The sequence below is a fragment of the Nicotiana tabacum genome, chromosome 3 (genome assembly GCF_000715075.1).
Source record: "Nicotiana tabacum cultivar K326 chromosome 3, ASM71507v2, whole genome shotgun sequence".
Classification (NCBI taxonomy): domain Eukaryota; kingdom Viridiplantae; phylum Streptophyta; class Magnoliopsida; order Solanales; family Solanaceae; genus Nicotiana; species Nicotiana tabacum.
This window is the reverse complement of record NC_134082.1, coordinates 38524749-38534794: the sequence shown is the minus strand read 5'-3', so window position 1 is coordinate 38534794 and position 10046 is coordinate 38524749.

Genomic DNA, 10046 nt, shown 5'->3' with positions numbered 1-10046 from the left:
CTATTCTGGATCCGATACTCCCTCATTTCATTGATGAAGATTTCACCAACATTTAGCTGAATACCATCGAGGATGCAAGCTATCATTTGAGCTCTTGTAACCGGTACATTCCATATGTTCGACACATGGGAGATACGACTATATATGATGGCTAGCCATATCTTTGCTTCAGTAGTGAACTCTTTGGATGTGATCCCTCTCTTCTCAGCTGCCCATGGAACATCTACACCTGGGCATAATTTTGACACCAACCACTCCCCTGAGGCAAAGTCTTTTGCACTGAATGGGCCATGCCATGGTCTGGCAGGTGATACACTTGATTCACAACTTTAGCTCCAAAGTGCACCATTTTGCCACGAATTCTCATCTTTGGCTTCCTTAGCCTGATAGCTGGGAGATTGGCATAGAATTCCATCACCCATTGCTCATTGGCTCGGCAAGGTTGAGGGGCAAAACAATCCCATCCCATGTTTACTAGCCTTTGATGGAACTCGGGAAGGCGTTCCAGGACGTTGTCCAGCAGTATACCACTCTCCGGGAGCAACTTTTTCGAGATCAGTTCAGCAAAGTACCGCTCTTGGCATTCCAATGACAAGAACCGATGTTGGTCATAGTTTTGCTCAGCTTCCAAGGGGTTGTCATTTGCGGATCCTTCAGAGTTAGAGCTCATGTTCAATTATAGTACCCGTCAACAAATGATAGGAGTGAAAACATGGTATGGCTATAAAGAATATTACAAAATGAATCAAATATGCCAAAGGAATGATCGGACAGTCGAAACCCAGCCTTAGAAAAAAAATCATGATTTTAAGATTTTTAAGTGACTGCTCTCTCATGTCGCAAATCCCAAAAATTCTTCGCAATTGTAAAGATATCAGAAGCCGCAATTGCGAAAAATTTCTCGCAAATGCGAAGAACACATATTTCTGATAGGATCGCAAATGCGAAGCTGGCTGGAATTGGGATTTTTCGCAATTGCCACCACCTCTTCGCAAATGCGAAGATGCAAATGCGAAGATGCAAATGCGAAGAGGCCATCGCAATTGCGATATCATCGTCCCCAACCTCACCTTCCTCAAAGAACAGTTCCAAGCCCTAAAATATTTTGAATACAAGCCATTCCTAATGAACGCAATCATCTTTTAAACATAAAATCATGCACTAGACTTTATAGACAACCATGAATCAACAAAAATATCGATGATTCGTCCAAGAATCTCATTCGGGCCTTTCATCGATCATATAAGAAGCACAAAAATGCACTTCCATTTGACAAGCCATGGGTACTCAGACTTCCCTATTTTTTTTAGCAAAAAACAAAACTCACACTCTCAACCAACCTCACCCAGAAATCAACTTATGGTTTGAACAATTTTTAAACAATTTTGGGCAAAGGAAATGTCACCCATTTGAAAACATAGGGTTTCAGAGAAAACCAAGAAGAAGAAGAAGAAGAAGAAGAAGAAGAAGAAGTGATTAAGCTTCCATACCTGGACTCTTGCAATTAGGAGTGAGAGACAGTGGGGTTTTACAGTAGGGAGAGTGAGGGAGACAGAGGTTTGAGACCCCTAGATGTTTTCTTTGAAATTGTTCAAAATGGGTGAACCAACCTGTTTTACCCCTCTGAGGTCGCAATTGTGACACAGCCTTCGCAATTGCGAAGGTTAATGAATCCTACTATTTTTGCGATTGAGACAAAATCTAGGAAAATGCGATGGCCCAGGTTCACAAATGCAAACCAATTTTCGCAAATGCGAAGCCTGTGCCCCAGCAATTTTCACCAGCTACTGTTTTTCATACTCTTCATCGCCCCGCCCTACTCAAATCAACTCCAAAAATTATGAAACTTGGCAGATTGGTTAGAAACAATATAATAAACTATTCTAAAAAGGAAGATTTCAAAAATGACTAAAATTTTGAAAACGATGGGTTGCCTCCCACCAAGCGCCGCATTTAACGTCGTGTCACGACGCAAATCAACTTTACCGCTTTTCTCTCCACTTAGACGATATGAACTAGGCACCTATCTTGGAATCAAGTTTGTGACCACGAGCGGTGGGGGGTGGTAAATACATGATCAAGCCAAGCATCAATTTATTCATTTTGCGCTTCTTGACTTTCATGTGAGGAATGCTATTTTGCCTCCTTGTTCCCTCAAAAATTAAAATGTATGGTTTTTGTATTTCCCCCTTGCAATACCTCATTGACTTTTGTAGTTCAATTCCCATATCATCACATAATTTCAATGTTGAAAAATGCTTGGAATGTGACATCAAACCTCCTAGTTGCAATTCTTCCCGGATTTTGACATCCTCTTTTTCCCCGGATTAGAGTCAATCTCAACCATATTTTCATTTACACCGGTTGAATCTAATTCCATATTTTTCTTGGAATCACTAACACTCATGGAGTCGATTGGCAGATGTTCAATTCATGATTCCTCAAAGTAGAGCTCACTTTCTTCCTCGAAATCAGACTCTTCTTGACTTCCTTCCACACTCTCAAGTTGGTAGGCATAGTGAGCCTCAACCAATATTTTCATTTGATCTTCCAAAGTGCGGATATGTTCATCATTGTGAGCCAAGCCTTGTTTCAAGTTCTCGAGTGCAAAGTTGTGCTTCTCCTCATTTTTAAGAATGGTCTCCAACATGAGCATCATCTTCTCATTTTGAGCATTTGAGAGTTCTTCTTGGTTTTGATCAAGTGCCAAGGAAGGATTTTCGGCTTCCACATCTAAGAAAAATTCTTGGCTATCATTAACCTCCGAGGCTTTTTGGACCTCTAAAGATTCAAGCATTTCTCACATTTCTGAGTGCAACCTTTCAAGTGCCAAGTCATTTTGGAGACTATTTTCCAAAAGCTCCTCCAAGGCACTTTGTTCTTTGTGTCCTCCTTCAATTAGGCATTCTAACATGAGCTTGAACTCTCCATTTTGACCATGCTCAACTTCTTCCACCTCCATATCCCTATCATTTTCATCATAAAAAGTAGAATCATCATAGCGGGGGCTTGGGAAGGGAAGGACAAATAATCACAATCATCCCAATGACCATTTTGATGACCACACTTATCATAAATACTCCACTCATGGGTTTGAGATTGTGCGTGCAATCCACCCCCGGGAGAATTTAAATAATTTTGCCACGAGTGTGGTCCTCCACAATAAGGACAAGGGTCATCAAAGTATGAACAACTACCATCCGACCAATTTTCATTATATGATGCCATTTTTCAAAACAAAGAAAATAAACAAGAAACATATGAGAAAAATAGACCAAGGTAAGAAAAATAATTACACAAATATTCACAAGTTTGGACCAAAGCACTTATGCTTATTTCTCAAACAACCTAAATTATGCCAAACTATTCCCCGGCAACGGTGCCAATTTTGATGACGTCCAAATCCACTACTAAAAAGTAAATGGACACAGTCACATGCAATATAATTTACCCAACTATGAGTCGGGGTCGAATCCCACAGAGAACAATATGTAGGTGATTAGGAATGTAAGAGAATTATCACTTGCTATGCAATGCCAAACGCTTAGAATTGGTTTTTGGAAAATATTTATATCTAAATGCGGAAATGTAAACTAACCTAGAAAGCAAGTAAAATGATCAATGTCTACAAGTATGGATGTATCGAGTGTTGATACCCAATTTTTCCTTGTATTTTTTATATGCAAAATATCTTTCAAAATAACATGTATATTCATATATAAGTATGTCCCAATGTCCTATTATTTTTTCTTAATTTTTTCAAAGATTTTAAAGTTAATTTACTGCTCTATTTTATCAAGAAAAACCCAATAATTATCTCCAAAATTATTTTTTGGTGATTTATTTCTTATTTTTATATTAAATATAGCTAAGATATTTTTCACACATTTTTACAAATTTATTAGGCATTTTAAGGATAAAATTGCATAATTGCAATATTAGCCATTTTTATGTTTAAATCCGTCTCATGTTTATAAAATAGGATTCTGCATTTTAAATTGATAATTATACGTTATAAGTCATTTTAGTTCTTTTAATTTGTTTTCAGAAATTTGTTTATTAAAATTTATTATTTTTTTATAAATTAAATGGGAAAATGGGCTATTTAACTTATAGCCACATTTGGCCTAATTAAACCCAAGACCCAAGCCCAATCCTAAATCTACCCGACCCAACCCGGACTAAATCCTAGCCGTTATTAATTTTTGATCAACGATCCAGATCCGCCCTTACCAAATTAAACCAAACGAACCCCAAGACCTCTCTCATTCCTCACTCAACCGACTCTCTCTCTATCTCTCTATCTCTGGTTCTCTCTAGAACCTTCCCCCTTCCCCTCCTCTCCGATGAGTTCCATCCATCTTCTCCGGCCACCTCCTGGCCTGAATCCATGGTGGTTTCACCACCCACCAGCCTTCTATGGCTCCTCACGCTTGGTTACTGAAGTTTCATGACTTGACCACGAAGAGCTGGGTCCAGACCCTTGTTGATTCAAGTTTCACAGCCATCTCTGGCCTTGCTCTGGCAAGCCATGTCTATTTCGAGCCTGGCCTCGACTCCTCCTGCTTAGATCCAAGCCTTTCTCACCGTTTGGATTTCTCTGAAACCCTAGCTTTTGAGGTTTTTCTGATCTCTGTAGATCTGTTCTAGATCCATGTTTTCCCTAAGCTTTTAAACAATTTTCTGATATTTCTTTCAGAAGTTATGCTTTCAAAGCCTTTATTTTCCGATCTAGGGTTTTTAGATGTTTCTCTGATTTTTCTTTTTCTTTTGTGTGCTTCTTCTACTATGTTTCTTCTACTGTGTTCTTTGTGTTTCTTCTACTGTATTATCGTTAAGTTTCCGCTACCGTGTTCTTAATCAGTTTCTTCTACTATGTTTCTCATTGGCTTCTTCTACTATGTTTCTTTTACTATGTCTCGCATGTTGTTCTTTTACTATGCTTCTCATGAGTTTCTACTACTGAAAGAGCATGCTAAGGGTCTCAGTTCCTTTCTGAGACCTCTGGACCTGTTTCGATTAGAATCTTTTCCTTGATTGCTTGTCCTCTCACCTCTACACTCGATTGATGGTAAAAACCCTAGAATTTGGGGGTTCATCTGAGTTTTGAGACCATTGGCTATGTGATTTGCTTGTGCTTCATCTCTGAACTTGCTTGATTTTAAAAACCCTAATCTTTTGGACCTATTTGAGTTCTTGGAGTTGTTTCATCTACTGCTTCATTAAGTTTCAAAATCATTGTTTCAATTTTGTTTCTTCATATGATTCTGACTTTTGCTAAACTCTATAAGACCTTTTACTTGACTCCTTTTCGCATGCATGATACTTGCGTGCTCTTTATATGTGCTGAACTTCCCTCTAAAAGGGCTTTCAATTTTTGATTAATTTCAGACTTCCTTTCGTATAAGTTCGATTGATTTCTTTCCTTGTTTGCTGACTGCCTTGTTACTCGACTTAAGTTAAAAACTTTTCTCAGCTTTTCTGACTTGATTCATTCATGGATCAGTGATTACAAATTCTCTGATCCTTGATTTACTGGATACTAATTGATTTCTCTTACCTTATTTATGGAACCGTATATTTCAAAGCTCTGCCCCTAAAATAAACTTCTATTTATTTACCCCTAATTGCCTACTTTGCACAAGATGTTTATTTGATTTCTTTCCTTAAATAGTTTTTTACCTTTTGAGTCCAAATTCCTTAATTAAAGGAAGTCTTGTGTTGATTGATTCTTAATTGACATCCAGTTCCTTAATTGTTTTCTTACCTTATTTCTTCCTGTTTTTCACATTATAAATACACGACTCTTTCATTAGCACACCCATCACTCATAGTCTTTCTAAACTTACACTTACACGCAATAGTATTCTATCTTATTGTCTGCACTGTGGCCTGTTTACAAGACCTACTGCTTTTCTCTATTTGTTTCTTTGAAAAATGGTATATCCTGATTTAAGCTTTAGCACCACAACAAAGTGTTTATTTACTGATTTTGTATCTATGTCTACTCATTATTTCTATATAGTTCAACACTTACTTTAGCATGCTGATTTCTTTCTGCCTGTTCTATTCTGAATCCCAAACCCCTGCCCCCTATGTGTTTGAGCTATGGTTTAAGGCATGGCAATATGCAAATTATTGTCTATGAATTAAATTTGATCCCTTTGGATCCTAGCCTCTAAGTAGTGTGTTCTAACAGGATTATGGGTATGATGGCATTCTCCATTGCTGGGCATGCCCACAGCCTGCCCTTGCCTCTTTCAATTTCCCTATTCCCCCTAAACCCCTTATGTGTACTTATCTGTAGCTATTTCCCTCTCCTTTCCCCCTTTTAGAATATTGTTTCTACACTTGCACATTCTCTTAGTCTTTAAGTTCTGCCCCTCTCTTGTGAGCCTTGCCTTGGGACCCTTTGAGCTCCCTCTGAACTTGGACACTGGAAGGTTGGCCCTTCTACACTGCACTTGTCCTAATCTGATAATACATTTGGGTGTGAGCATTGCCCGGAGTCCTTTTTGAGGCTCTTAAGGAACTTTGACACACTCGAATGAGAGAAAGGCTTTGGATCTTGATCTTATGGAGTTGGTTTACCTCATATTTCAGACATGAAGTCTGAATCAGGCACTTCTTTGGTTATACTTTTATTTACATTTTTCTAATGTATTTTACTTTATTCTGGGCTGTGATAATTTTTAATAAACTCTTGGGGATGGATAGTGGAAAAGGGCGGGTAACTATGTATGCAAAGGGTAGATACCATGCCTATATGTATTTCTGAATTCTGCATTCTCACATAGATACCCTATAGGTATTTCTGAATTCTGCATTCTCACATAGATATCATGTCTATAGGTATTTCTGAATTCTGCATTCTCACATAGATATCATGTATATAGGTATTTTTGAATTCTGCATTCTCTCATATAGAAATCATGTCCATAAGTATCTGGAAATCTGAATTCTGCATATGCATATAGAAAATATGCCTATAGGTCCTTCTGAATCTTGTATATCCATTTTCATCTAGAAATCATGTTCATAGGTCTTAAACAATCATTTGCAGAACTTATGACCTTCGTAAAAACTTGCTTTCTTTAATAATCTGACAACCTCTTTAACCAGTACGTATTCAGTTTATTATTATTGCTTTCTGAATTCAGTAGATACCATGCCTATAGGATCCTTGTCCAACACTTAGGCAAGCCTTAGGGCAAAGTTATAAACTAAATATATGCTATTAACTACAACCAGCAAGCAGGCCTGATTCAGGCTTCTTATCTGAATTATGTAATAAATCAGTCTGCCTCAACCTTTAAGTTCTTAATCAGACCATAAACAGTATGTGAAAGTCATGCTAATTATGTGCTTTCTTTGTTCAAGGAGGTATATCTGAGCCTCTTACTTGTTATGTGCTTTCCCCCAACTTGCTATACATGTTTTTGTATGTCGTCTTAGAATTTTGCCTTTGAAACTACAAATAAGCCTAATATTCCCTCCTTAGGATTAGTAGTCCTAAATGCCTCCGGGACTGATAGGACTGGGATGGGTAATAGCATGCAATAAGTAAACGAGACTGTTCCGCGCTTTAATACCTTAACGGGGAAGGAAATGGTTGATATGGACATGATGACCACGCGATAACGTCTCGTGTAGCCCCTCATTGTGGAGTGATTACCGGATGTTGTGGGGGGTGATCCATATTATTAATAAACCTAGAACCCCCCCTTTTCCCTTTGTTTCTTTATTTCTTCTAAAGATTTCAAACTATTTCTTTTAAGAAAATCAGTTTCCTTTTAATTTTTTCCAATTTTGTTTGTAACCATTATGTGAAAATCCCCTCTTATTTGAAGTTTTATTTGCCTACATATTATTTACACCTAACTTCACAACAATAGTCTGGCCGGGAACCACACTAGTGGATCTTGAGGGGTGCCTAACACCTTCCCCTTGGGATAATTTCAAGCCCTTACCCAATCTCTGGTTACTCAAATCAAACCTTCTTGGTGTCCTAATGTACCTTAATCATTAGGTGGCGACTCTTCAATTCAAACCCAAATTCCCAAAAAGGGAATGAGTTGTCCTCCCGAATGTCATAAACCCGATTTCATTAGAAAAAAGGGTGCGACATCGAGAATTACACTCAAGTAACGATCCAATGTATTTCATGATTTTACAACTATGAGTGAGTTTATGCTAATTAGCCACGAGTAATAATTCTATCTTAGCTTCTTCCAAAGACTAACAAGACTTCCTAATTGAATTATCCCTAAAGCAATTAGGAGATTAAGCACACCCGATTATGGCTACAAGTAGTTCAATCCTATCCCTCAGTAGAATCTATAAAATGAGGGTTAACGCCTCAAGTTCTTGTTAATTAATCTTTACCAACCCCAAAAAATCTTTCCTAAAATTAATTCGGAGTTAATGGGCGAATCCTAGGGTTAGCTAATCCCTTTGGAAACATAAAAGGACAAGAATAATTAAAGAAACAATAACTCACTTCATAAAAGTTAAAAAATCATTCAATACATAAGCACAACAAGATATTTAATCCACACTTTAATTATGAATATTCTCATAAATAAGATTCAAGTGTTGGATAAAATACTACACACTTAGATATACAATACAAAGCAAGGAAATGAAGAAATGAGTACAAATGAGTAAGAAAATCTTAACCACTAGTTTCAAATCTTCAAAACCCAAGTGTGTGTGCAAACTCTAGCTTCCAAAACTTGTTCTTCTCTAGTGTTTGAGACCGAAAATAAGCCAAAGATACTGAAAATATCTGCTAGGACGAGTATTTGTGGGTTTGGAATTGAGAACATGTGAAATGCCTAATCTACCCAGGTTTGATGCCCGTTGACCGCACCTGCAGAAGAATTATCGCAGGTGAGGCTCCGCATAAGCAAACATCCTATCGCAGAAGAGAAAAATGAAATAACTTCTGGTACCGCAGATGCGATCTAACAAACACAGATGTGCAACCACAAAAGCGGTAATCCACCCGCAGATGCGGTTTCTTGCAATGTCACTCATCTTAACAGATGCGGGACTATTCATGCAGAAGCGGAGTCACTTCTGCGATCAATCTTCCGCAGATGCGGAATCACATGGGAGTTTTGAATGGTTTTCACCACTTTTTGCTCAATTCCACTCCAATTGAATTCAAATCACTTAATGACATCATTTACCTAAAAATTTAACAACACACACCATAAACGACCTCATATTATAGTTAAAGGACATAAAAACTAAAGAAAAGAAACTAGAATGAGTGGTAAAATCATCACTCATCATCTCTCACCAATAGAAATGAATGCATGACTACCCATATTCACTACCTTCCTACTCAAGGCATCGACTACCATATTGGCCTTCCCCAGATGATACAAAATAGTGATATTATAGTCCTTTAGCAGCTCCAACCATCTCTGCTGCCTCAAATTTACATCATTCTATTTGAACAAGTGCTGGTGGCTACGATGATCAATAAATACCTCACAAGATACACTATAGAGATAGTGCCTCCAAATCTTAAACTCATGAACAATGGCAACCAACTCCAAATCATGAATAGGGTAGTTATTCTCATGAGGCTTCAACTGGCACGAAGCATAAGCCATCACTCTACCCTTCTGCATCAAAACACACCCAATACTGATCCGAGAAGCATCACAGTACACTGTATAAGAACTAGAAGTTGATGGTAGAACTAGAACTGGAGCTGTGGTTAGTCTTGAGCTTCTGAAAGCTATCCTCACACTCATCCGACCACCTGAAAGGAGCACCCCTTTTGGGTCAATTTGGTCAAGGTCAATGCTATAGATAAGAAACCCTGCACGAACTAATGGTAATTACTAGCCAAACCAAGAAAGCTCCGAATCTCCATAGCTGAGGACAGTCTGGGCCAACTCTGAACCGCTTTTATCTTTTTTGGATCCACCTGAATGCCCTCACGGAACACCACGTGCCCCAAGAATGCCACTGAACTGAGCCAAAACTCACACTTGGAGAACTTGGTATAAAGTTTCTCCTCCCTCAAT